The sequence below is a fragment of the Ambystoma mexicanum genome, chromosome 2p, assembly GCF_040938575.1.
Source record: "Ambystoma mexicanum isolate Mex_15411 chromosome 2p, UKY_AmexF1_1, whole genome shotgun sequence".
NCBI classification, from domain to species: domain Eukaryota; kingdom Metazoa; phylum Chordata; class Amphibia; order Caudata; family Ambystomatidae; genus Ambystoma; species Ambystoma mexicanum.
This window is the reverse complement of record NC_090923.1, coordinates 485,689,016-485,701,395: the sequence shown is the minus strand read 5'-3', so window position 1 is coordinate 485,701,395 and position 12,380 is coordinate 485,689,016. Positions and strand designations below refer to the sequence as shown.

The following is a 12,380-nucleotide window of genomic DNA, read 5'->3' as shown; positions in this document are numbered from 1 at the left end:
AGAGGCCTGAAGTATGTAGTAGGTACTTGGGAAGGGTATGGGGATTGTGGGGGGCACTGACGGGGGCTATAGTGTAGGGAGGGTGGCAAGTTTTCGCTTTAGTGTACACAGGGAACCAAAACGCCATCTTAGCAGCCATAATGAAATCAAGGCCTAGTTCTGAGCTGCAGCCAGGGTCGCAGCTCAAGCAACACGCACATGGAAATACATGTATGCATGCGAGAATAGGAAATGGATTGTAGCGTGGGCACCGGGGAGAAAGACCAGGGATACAGAGATTCATAGAGCCATCATTGTCTTACGTTGTGTTGGGAAGGAGCTAGCTTCACCCCCAAACGCTTTAGAATTAGGCAAGACTTCTTTTGACTGTTTCTAGGCACTACAAGGGAACAGGGGGAAGAGGGACACTGGGAAAGCTCTCTCAGGCAAATATAATCATATACACACAGACATGGGCAGGCACTAAAAGAAGGCTGTTATTTAAATATAAAAGGTGCAAATAACTATTAGCTGAATAAATGTGTAAATGTTAATACTATGTAGTTCTAAAATCTCAAAGCCCACTAGAAGCAAGCTCTCTGCCTGGAAGAATGCAGTCTGTACTAAAAATGAATCACAGGGCTCATGCAGTGTTGCGTCACTAAGGCTGGCAGAGCAGCACAAAGTAACTCAGAAGCTGTTTGCTGTCTGTCAAAAGCCCATGCATGCTAAAAGGGGATTTTAACATGCTCAATGCACAACATGCAGAATTATGAAAACCAGGTTTTAAAGAATTTGCAGGATCACATAAAAATATGAGTAGAATGAGAGTAGTATGAATGAAAATTAGTTATAGAAATATTTCGTTTTTCCTGGGGCTAGGCCTCAAGGTTTGTAAAAGTCTGCAGGGCTGTAGTGTGGGTCTGTGTACGGTATTAATATGTAAAGTAGCATGTCCTAACAGAAATCGCTGACAATGAAGAAAGGAAGACTGGAGCATCCCTTGTATGGAAGCAGGAAGAGTTGGGATAAAGTCATGCCCAAATCCAGCGATGCCACTTCAGCAAGTCACGAGTATAAAAGCTCCTGCTTGGCACCAGTTTGCACGAGAAAGGAACGGAAGGCCGTTCAGGAAGCAGGGTTCTTTGCCCCCATCCTCATTTATGTAAAGAATAAATGTATTATCCTTACAAGATAGACTCTTGGCCTTACTTCCTTAGAGGGGTGTACTTTACTCTGGTGTGAGCGTGATTAGGGGCACCCTTATAATTAGGGCTACCTCTGTAAGTTGGGCTACCCTTATAGTTGCCAGCATGCCTGTCCCAGAAGGAATGCGCCCTGCAAGGCCACAATGGGGTTGAGAGATCCCTGCGAAAAAGGGATCCCACGAGAAGGAGGGCACAAGCCTCTGACCTTACACGTCCCAGCTCCCAAGTGAAAGCACTCTGATGCCCCCTCCCAACACCCCTAGCATTCCAAGGTACCATCCAGTCCCAGACCACCGACCCCCATCGATCAGAAAAGATCAGTAGGCTTTACCATAGGTCACATGATTTGTGCCGAGAGGGGTAAATCAGCATAGCCAAAACAAGGGTGGAGCACTTTGGATGGGCGCCGACATGTCTGGAATCGAGATGTAGTCTGTTAGATGCAATGACCGCAAAGTATCCTCTTGGCCCATGTCTGCAGTACCAGGTGCACATCAGGTTAGAAATAGAGCCTGTATTGTTTTTCTTCACATAACTGCCAATTAACTGTAGCTTTATACCAGATTACTTACGAGGAAGAACCCACATGGAAGAAGATGGACAGAAGGGGAAGGGACCAATGTCCTCACATCCCTTATAGATCAGGTAGTCTATGTACAGGGTTTCGACAAAGTGCAAATTTGTACATTATGCAATGTAGGTCACTGATGACGTTGTGTGTCTTCATAAAGTGCTGCTCGTACTTGATTTCGGTAGAACGTTCCATGGCAGAGTGCTTTGCTGGCGCATTTCTATTTTGGTGGAAATAAAGATTTATCCTCTTTGCAAGAAGTGTACTGGGCCTTCTTCCCCCCCCAGAGGATTGTATTTTTTCTGATGTGAGCGTTGAGTGGTTTCTCTACAATACAAAAGGTGCTCATCAGAAATTCCCAAATTGATTTTGCTAAATTAATATTAGCAATGTAAACGCATATCTTAAAATTGTGGATTGATGAAAAACGAATGATTATCGCAGTGTACTACAAAACAGTAGATACAGAGACCCCTCCAATACATACAACCTGGGACTCTGCTACACCTCGGGAACAAATACAAATTTAATTTTCCAGCAGTGAAATTGTTTCTCTTCCCGGCCACAAGGTGAGACCTGAAGAGTAATAAATAGACTATCCGTAGGGCCCACTAATTTAAGATTGTTTTTAGCAACTAGGTTGGAAAACCTGCCTCGCTGGTTTGTTAGCGGAAAAGAAAGCAGACTTCAGAAGAGTGAAAAACAGGGACAAATGTACCACAATTCAATACGGTTTGAAAGGAAGATGTGATAGGAATTTTAAAAACGTGTACATCATTCTTGTGTGTAGAAATAAGAATGATCATTCTAAATCATAACTAGTTCTAGATTAGCACTACTGCCATTTTGCCATTTTGTAGTGCTGTATGCATTAGTAATCAATTTATCAACCTCGGAAAGAAAGAATAGAGATTAAAATCTGCGCCCTGCTGTCTGGTTAAACTCCAATCACAGTAGTGAGCATTCAATTGCATAGCGAGTTTCGCAGGACTAATGGATGGTGGTGGTGGCGTTTCAAGCCAAACAAAAAAGATGATGGCTGGAAGGTCTACAATGAATCCTAACCTCTGGCATTGCTCTGGGCAGCCCTCCGGACCATCGTTCTTCGCCTGTCAATTCATTATGCAAATCAGACTTGGTCCCAACCCAAAAAAGGGGCAACCTAGCCCGAACTGCTTGGTCACATCCCTTCTGCACGATACCACATGTACCCCAAGATATGATTCAGCCTCTGGCAGGATGGAGTTTCAAATGCTCAGGGTGTGAAAGGAGGCAAGCAATGTCATGGGGCCACCGACATTAACATACGGCCGAGTGTCATCAGTGTACTGATGGATGGCTAGGTTGGAGTCGTTTAGGAGAGTTTACATGCATAGATTGAAGAGGATTGGGGGAGAGGATGGAAGATTAGTGGCTGGAACTGAGATATACCTGAATTGGCCCATCTGTAAGGGCTGGTGTCTGCTAGATAAATGGTACTCAAAAAATGTTAGGACTATTCCAGAGAAGGCCACCCTGTCGACAAGGAGGGAATACATGACAGTGCTTTGCAGTGCATCGTCCAGCACTTAGATGGTTGATTGCAGAGGAGGCCAAGCCTGTCTATTTGGCAAGTAGTTGAGACACAGCTCCTGTCTCAATGATCTTCCTGTTGAACAGGAAACTTGTGAGGAGTCTGTAGTTGGCAAGATCACATGGGCCTAGCTCGTTTTTCTTTTAGAAGGGTTCATTCGGGAGCAGTCGTTCTCGGAATGCGCCTTCATTGAAAGAGGGTTCACAATAAGGATTGCGATGAGTGCTGGGCATGCAAGTTTAATCAGGGAGACTAGGAGGAAGCCATTTGTGTAACCTGTAAATGCAAGGAAAGAAATTACGTCAAAGATCCTTAGGAGAGAGGATGGTAAAGTAGTTCTAGGAGGGTGGGGAGCGGGGAGGCCGATGGATAGGGTAGGGAACATCAGGGAGACCCGTGATCTTAATTTTTTTAAATGAAGAAGATATTAATTCCAATACATTTCCCTTGTGAATCCAGCAACTCAGGGATGGGTGTGGGCTTTGTGCAGTGCTGGACTAATTTGAATAAGGCTTTTCTCAGCTTAGAGGCTTCTAAATGATAAGTGTAGCAAAGCCACTTTTCCTCGTAGATCATATTTCTGCGTTGGATGTGCAGGAATTTTAGGGATGGGAGATCCTCTGGACTGTGGTCTTTGTGCCACCACTTTAAGGGATCTGAACGAATGTTTGTTGGGCATGAGCTAATATTTGTACCAGGGTAAAGCCAGTTTGACCATGGCGTGACTAGACTTTAGGGGCCATGGGCATCCTCTAGTTCCTTGGTGAAGTGGATGAATGTTTGCAGATGGGCGGAGCCATTCCCCGCAGTGTGGACGTTGCAATGTTAGTCTCTAATGTATCGAACAGGAAGTTCATGAAGGGGCGGCACTATCACAGGGCATTTAGCATTGCCTTTGTGAGGCAGGTTGGGGTGCGATATGAAAAGGGGGATTGCTCCACCAGTGTTCAAAACTGCTGGGAGCTATTTAGCTCCTACTTCTACCCTGGTTAGATTTTTTGTAATTCTTTTTTTGTTTACATTTCCTGTGTTTTATTTATTTCTTTTGAACAAGCTCCTCTTGGAAGTCAATTTCGATTCTCCCTCTATGACCTGATCCTGTAACTTTCAGGAAAAAAATCAACAAGTTCAGCCTCTGATACAGATGCATTTCCCAAAACACTGGACATGCGTATGTGTGCTAGTCTTTTTTTTTTTTAAACATCTGTTGATTAGATTTATACAGCAAAACAGAACATGTAACAAAAGTAATCAGCACACCCACCTACCCCCTTTTAAAATCTGGTATACAGAAAAAAGCTAAGAGACCGGTCATACTGTCCCTCCCCAAGGTTATTGTGGCAGTGGTCCCCAGTTTCTCAGAGATTACAAAGAAAAGTACAGCAACACCTTTGTCTTGATTCAGCGGCATGGTACATCTCTTCAGCTATGAAGAAAAGAAAAATGTGGATACACATGTATTTCAGTATTAGGCCAGGTTGCATCCAGGTTCTCACTTAATCGTCTGGGGAGGATTTTTAAGTGCGCAAGGAGAGTAACCCACTGTAGTTCCAGAGCATCAGAGTCCTCGTCTGTCCTTTGCTCGTGTAGTATAGTTTTATTAAGCAGTCGTCCATTCAAGTATATCCTGGGACCATTGGCACATTAGGGGACCTTTGGGTACTTCAAAGCGATGGCAATGCACTGCCTCGCTAGTAGGAGCAGAAAAGCTCCTTTTTGCCACTCGGTAGCATTCCCAGCAGGTAGATCCGGGGTATACATTCTAACTGCCTGCCCAATAGAGCATGGACTCTATTTATGGTCTGCCAGAAGCGTGCTATTATGGGCCATTCCCCGACCATGTGCCAGAAGCCTGCCGAATCACCCTTACATCTCAAGCATGCGTGTGTAGCATCTGTGTTCATCACGTGTAGTTTCTGGGGAGTAATGTAGACCCGATGTACAAAGTTGAACTGTATAAGTTTAAAGCATGCATTTCGTGATACCTTGCTAAATCCTAAGCAAGCCTTAGACCATGCTTTCTCGTCCATGACATCCCCCATATCCTGTTGCCATTTTCCTTTTCCTTTGAGACAGGCCAACTACACGCTATGGTGCTGCATATATTCTTGTAATTGAGTGGCACTCTGTGATTGTGGTCAGCAGGGTTTGAAGGACTGGGGTGGCAGGGGGCTCTTCTGTTATCAAAGCCCAGTTTAGTCAGTTGTATCAAATTTAGAAACTGTCCCATAGGCATCTGGAACTTCGTCGGCCACTCCACAACAGAGTTCCCCATTCAAACGAGTTCCCCCTTCAAACAAGTCCCCCATCGTGTGAAGACCCCTTCATGCACATCTATCCGTTCCCATATCTAAGGATTCTGGCTATTCTGAGATCCACCCATGGGGGCATCTCAGGGCAGAACCCCCCCACCCCCACTCGCCCCCATTCGTCAATTTACTGCGTGTTCGCTTTCATACCTCTGGGACCACCCGTGCGATACATTTCCTCGGGAACCACCCCTCTGCCTCCCTAGAGGGTTTCAGTGCTGGTGTAGTTTTTAAATGGCTTATCCAATAGCGACTTGTCTGCTCCCTCATCCCGAATATTCCATCTTGCTGCATGTCGCAGCTGAGAGGCCAAATAATACAGCTTCAAGTCTGGAATGGTGAGACACCTTCCAAGTGCCTCCTCCAAAGCAATGCGAGCGCTATCCTCGTCTGCCCTCCAGCCCACAATAGTTCTATCAAATGACAGCCCAAAACCTTGAAAAAGGGGGTTCCAAGGATCGAAATGGAGATTTGATAAGCAGGAGCTAAAAGCAGCTCCTGGATAGCCAGCATTAACCAGTGACCAGGAGCTAGTAGATCGCGTTCCGAAAATTAACTTCCAAAATGTCTAAAATGTGATTACTTTGACAATTATGTCCCCTTATGCTTTAAATATATTGAGGTGTCCTAATGTTGATTGATAGATTGACCCAAATGCGCAGAGTTAAATTCACATAGGTCTGTTTGTTCAGCATTCATTTGCCTGGAGAGCCAAAAGTAGCTCCTGGTAGCTGCTGCAGTCGGGCTAACCAGGCTCTTCTAGGCTACAAGCAGGAGCTAAATAGCTCCAAGCTGCCTTCAGTTTCGAACCCTGCAGGTCTAATCAGATATGGTACATTGGTGAACAGGTATAGTAATCTGGGTAAGATGACCATTTTGCAAAACGCCATATTCCCCATAAGGGAGAGAGGACGCTTCTTCCAAAACTGGATCCTGTCTCCTAGGCTCCTTAATGCCCTGCCTACATTATACTAAAATGTGTCAGCTACATCGAGATGCACCTGGATCCCCAGGTATCGGAGGTCAGATTCCCAACTTATGCCTATATCTAGCAGGTCACTTCCCAGTCTACCTTTAAGAGCTTCCAGTGGAAATGCCATCAACTCCTGAATTGACGCAGTAACCTGACAGTTTGCCTGTGGTCAATCAGATCTAACAGAGCCTGGTTAGTTTAAAACTAACAGGTGGACAATTCCAAGATGGCAGCTGCAGAGTGAGGATGTGAGCGTTGTAGTTCAGTCTGCTGCATTGAGGCACACCAGCAGCACGATTCCTGGCAATATGAAATAAGGGAACCAGGCCCCCCTCAGCAACAGACACAAAATCTTTCGGGCCGAAAGAAGCTCCCCGGGGGAGAAGATCAAGCGGTAAGGCCCGCTGCCGCAACCCACGATCTCTCGGGCATGAGCAGATTCGTCTGCATGCTCTGCCTTAGCAGCTGTGCCGGGCAGAAGGAACTGAGCACATGTGCCTCCAGCCTTGGGGCAGTCCCGCCCCCCCCCCCCAGGCATTGCAGCATTTTATCAGACCACCACAGGATTTTATCAGGATTGAGGCACTGACGGAGACTCGGCGTAGCAGGGATATACGGCAGCCAGCAACAGTTTAGGGGGGGAAAGGCCTCTCCCCTCTGCAGATCGACAGAAGAGCCATATAGGAAGAGCATGGGGAGTCCCATCAGATGCCAAGAGGTAAAGGTCGCAGCACTGCTGGCAAGTGTTCTCCACCGGCAGCACCTAGAGAAGGTTCCCTCCGCCACTGCTGGACCAGAGACAGGGACCTGGCTGCCACCCCATCCACAGGCCAGGAGCAGACCCAGGAAGATGCCACCCAGATCATACCTTCGGCCGACATGGCGATGTCCAAGGTGGACCTGGAGGCATGCTTCAATGATTTCCCACAGAAACGCTCTGCCACTTTTCAATCCCAATTTGCGACTTTCACATCAGAGATCAATCAATCCAGGACTTCAATAAAGGCGTTGCATCACTAGAAGAGCGAACGGACACCAGAGAGAGAGCCACAAGAACTGCTAGAATACAGCAGGAAGACTAACTAGACGATCGAGGACTTAGCTAGGCTCTCCCACAACTTGGAATTGCAATGCAAGGACCTAGAAAACAGGTCCCGCAGATCTAGAATCTGCATTAGGAACTTGCCTGAAACGTTGGGAGACAAAGAGCTCAACAGAGCGGTGCAAAGGATTTTCACAGATATTCCTCGGGGAAGGCACGGTGGAGGAAATACTAAGTGTCACAGAGTTCACAGGGCAGGTCCCAAAAGGCAAGATACAGCCTAGGGACACACTGGCAGCCCTGACACGTTACTCCCAAAAATAACTCATGCTTGGCGAAGCCAGACGGGCAGAGCCCATTACGCTCAACGGCACCAAGATACAACTATTTCAAGACCTAACCAAGGCGACGCTCCAAAAACACCAGGAGATGGGACCGATTGTGCAGGCTCCTCAAGCCAAATACAAATTGACCTTTCCCTTTGGCCTCATATTCACCAGGGAACAGCTCCAACATAGAATGACCTTATGCGAAGAAGGCGAACATGTCCTACAACATACAGAGGAAGACGTTTGTCCAAAAACCCTGGTCTCCGGGATGGAGACATGCCCAAAAGAGGAAGCCCTGGGAATGGGCACAAGTGATATGGCCAAGATGCAGAAATTGCCGCCCATTAGGGCACGAGAGCACCAGCACTAAAGAGGGCCATCAAAGTGCACCATCCGGATATCATCATTAATAGAATGCAGGGGTCACCATGCAAAAAGTACGGAGGCAATGGTGCGTGGGAAACGGAGTGACCTACCGGACCGTGCTTGGAATCGCACAAAGGGGTTTAGGACACCCTGCTAATATGTCCTGGTACGGAAGGCGAGTCACACCAGAAGGCGCTAGGCCTAGGGAAACCCTAGGTAGCAGGTTTGCCCCAGGACCTGGGGAAGTGGGAGAGTGCAAGTTGGGGAGGGGAGAGAGGGGGGAATGGAGGGAGGTTTGGAATCAAGTGGGGGGGGGGGTGGAGCCTCATGGGTGGGAATCGTAGACAGCACAGGGAAGAGGCTACGCTCCTACAGGCAACACTTTGCACAGGCTAACTTCAAGTGCCTAACATTCAACGTCCGGGGTGTAGATTGCCCTGGAAAGTGGCAGAAGGTAGACAGGTTCTTGCGCAAAACGCAACCAGACATTGTTGCCCTTCAAGAAACTCACATGAGTAAGCAAGACCACCATCGATTTAAGCTGCAGCGCTACTCACGCGTTTGATACAAGTGAGAGGAAAGGTAGCTGGGGTGCTCATTGAGTGCAGGGCAAATCCGCTGATCCAGGCCATGGAGACGAAGGCGGACCCCCAGGGGAGATTCTTATTTTTAAACCTACAAATTCAAGACAATCCTTGATTTAAGATCATCAGGGTTCCAGGTGAATCATGGGACCGAAACAGCACTCCATTTTAAATCTAATATTGCTGAAATAATTAACAGAAGTGGTACAGCTTTACTTCTATTATTGACCTGTCCGCCGCTTTTGATTTAGTTGATCATAATTTGCTGGCATGCAGGTTGATCAAGGTGGGTGGTTGTGCACCTATTGCATCCCAATGGTTTAAATCCTTCTTAGGCCCCAGAAATGCTAATGTGGTTAAGGGAAATGCGCAATCATCTTGAATTTTTTCTTACCTGTGGTGTGCCTCAAGGATCATGCTCGACACCTTTATTTTTTTTAAATATCTACTTCAAGCCACTATGTGACCTCCTTGCCAACTTGGGGGTTCAATTTGCAAATTATGCAGATGATAGTGATCGAATTAAACAGGGTCGTACAAAACTGACTTCGGAAGAGTTAATGAGATTTCTCAGGCAATCCAGTCATGGATGGCTATAAACTCATTGGCTCTGAATAACTCAAAAACGGACTTACATATTATTGGCACCCAGCAGAAGTTGAAAAAACTTGATCAACAAATCAATAAAGAAGCTGCAGAGGCTCGAAAATGGTGCATCGAGAGCCGTCTGTGGACTCGGCCGTAGATCCCAGGTGTCAGATGCCCATAGAAAGCTGCATTGGCTTACTGTTGACCAGAGAATTCAGTTTAAGGGCTCTTTGATGGGGTTTAAATGTTTGAATGGTAAAACACCTTTATATCTCACATCCAAAGTTCAGAAAACTATGCCTGCGCACATCATACGCTCCAATAATCACTTACGACTTTTCCAGCCTCATGTATTATTGAATAAAATAGGTGGTACAAGTTTCAATGCGTGTGCACCTGCCGTATCGAACACTTTACCCCTAGAACTCAAAGGATGTAAACCGACAGCACAAATTAAGAAACGCACCTAAAAACCTTTTTATTTGATAGAGGAAAGGGGTAAACCCATGTAAGTCCAGTTTCTTCTTTTCTGGTAAAACAACCTGCTTATCTCACTTTCTCTGTTCTTTGCATGTTTGACTTGTGAGCGACAGACAAGACAGAGACAGACAGATCCTTTACAGTGGGGACCATATACGCCCCCAAAACGGGACAGGATGGCTTCATCAGGGCAACCCTTGCAGAGTTGGAGGCTTTTGGGACAGGAGAAATTCTGTTAATGGGGATATCAATCTGGCATGGGTCCCGCAAGTGCGACCACCAACCATAGGCAGGACTCACCCCCCGCCCCCAAACCCCTCAAGCCCTTCCACCAAGGAGCTTTGTGCAAAAAAGGAACAACTGGCGCTCCAAGACGCCTGGGTAATACACAATTGATGTATTTAATTCTTGTAGAGCGTTGCTCGCACATGGGCCTCACAGCGCACATTGAACAATGACGACACAAACGACCAAAATGAGAAGGAGGGGGGGGGCGCTGTTGAGCAGCTGACAAGATGGCCGCTGTTAGGCAGAAACCTGTGCAGTTCTCTTTGGGAACACTGCAAAAGATTTAGGACTACAGGTGATAGCAGTAGACCCACTTGGTAGCAGTCTGTACCACCCAGATTTACCTGGTAGCTGTGGCTGAGCAGTCAGACTTCCCTCAAGAAGAGTTAGGCAGTATGCAAAGTATACACAATAGGCACTCAGATACAATAATACAAGCAAACACTGACCAGAACTTTGGTATCAAAGTATATAATTATTTATTTAAAAACACACTGTTTGAAACACTCCAGCACTCTTACTGTAAAACACTCTAAACACAGTTACTATTATAATATATACAACCCTTATTCCTTATCAGACAAGTCTTAGTTAACACCACTTATTTCCAGACAGAGGTGAGCGCTTAACTATAGATGGCACTCCAATAAGTTCATGAAGAAGGGAGGGGAAAAAGACAGAATATGTGAAGATACACCACTCTAAGATTTAGGAACACTTTTAGCAAGGCAGAAGAGCAAAAGTCACTGGTGAGCCAAAGTCCATAGGCTGGGCCCACTCTTAGAGAGGGCAGAGCACAAATGCGCCCAAGATCACACAGTTACACTAGGCTTTGAAAGTCTTACAGAGAGTTCGAAAAGAGTTTAGAGAGGCTCAGAAAAGTTTAGCCAGGGTGTCCCAGGCTAACCCAGGTTCGAAAGCCGGGGGCTAAATCTACCCCGTACAGTCGGTGGCAAGGGAAGCCAGGCGGAACACGGTACCTTAAGTGGGAAGGATCCTCCAGCGGTGGCAGTTGTTCCTCGCAGCGGGTGCAAGTCTCGGCGTCGTCCAGGGGAAGAGAAGGTCTCGACTTGGAGGAAAGCTGAAGGTCGTTGCACTGCCAGGGAAGAAACCAGCCGCGGAGTTTTCCGGTTAAAGGTATTACCCTTTATTTTGCGGTCGTGGTAAAACGTGGTATTCCGGTTGCCGGGGTGCTTGGCACAGGCAAGGCAGCCACGAGATGCGTCGGGAAGGCGAAAAGACGGTGAAACTGGTTATCCCCACCAGTCAAAGGAAGAAGACTCTCCGGCGGGAGATCTCCTCTGTCGTTGGGAAAAGTGGTGAGACGGTCCAGCAGGGCTCCACCGGTGGTGTCGTCGTGGTAGGTCGGCTCAGCTTCTCACTCGTCGGATTCTTAGGTCCTGTGGCGACTTCTGAAGTTCCAGTCCCCAAAGCCCTGCTTTTATGCAGAAAACCACCATTCACTCAGCCTAGCTGACACTCAAACATGCTAAGTGGTGAGCCGGCCGGCTCATCACTTGGGCCAATCAGGACTGAGTGCGACTTGAGTTGCCTAGGCAACTCAGTCCAGGGTGCCTAAATCCCCCTCCACCCCACCTAAGTACCCCAGACAGAGTGGCACCACTTTGGAGGGCTTCTGTGGAGAAGCCCGGCAAAAAGTGGAACAAAGGGCTCGGCTTGGGTTGGAGTCACAAGAGAACACAAACGCCATTTTAGAACCGAGTTTTGGCAAAAAATACCAACTGGAGAATTAATAATAATTAAATAAACCGGCGGTATGTTCGAGGCCATCGTAATTAAATAAAGATAGTAGCCTCGAACAATGGGAAAATCCCATAGAGAAATATTTGCGGTTGAATATAAAAAGTAGTATCCACTGCCACCAGCCAAAACTCGATCAGGGGGGACGGAGACGTGCCCCCTCGACTAACAGAACCTGGGGCAATCGAATTGCCCCAGCCAGTACGTCCACAATATGATGGTTTGTACTGGTTCTGTTCAGAATTTAAGACTAGTAAAGTCAATGGTGACTTTACATGCCCTGGGAGACAGTAGTCAGTCCCAGGGTATGGAGTCTATACTGGGGGGTC

General features: G+C 46.9%; 1 protein-coding gene across 1 annotated transcript in view; it reads right to left on the bottom strand.

Annotated features, from left to right (window-relative positions):
• Positions 1-12,380, bottom strand: part of IARS1 (isoleucyl-tRNA synthetase 1) — a 2,025,584-nt gene that overhangs the window by 1,979,145 nt on the left and 34,059 nt on the right. The gene's annotated exons all lie outside the window — the stretch shown is intronic.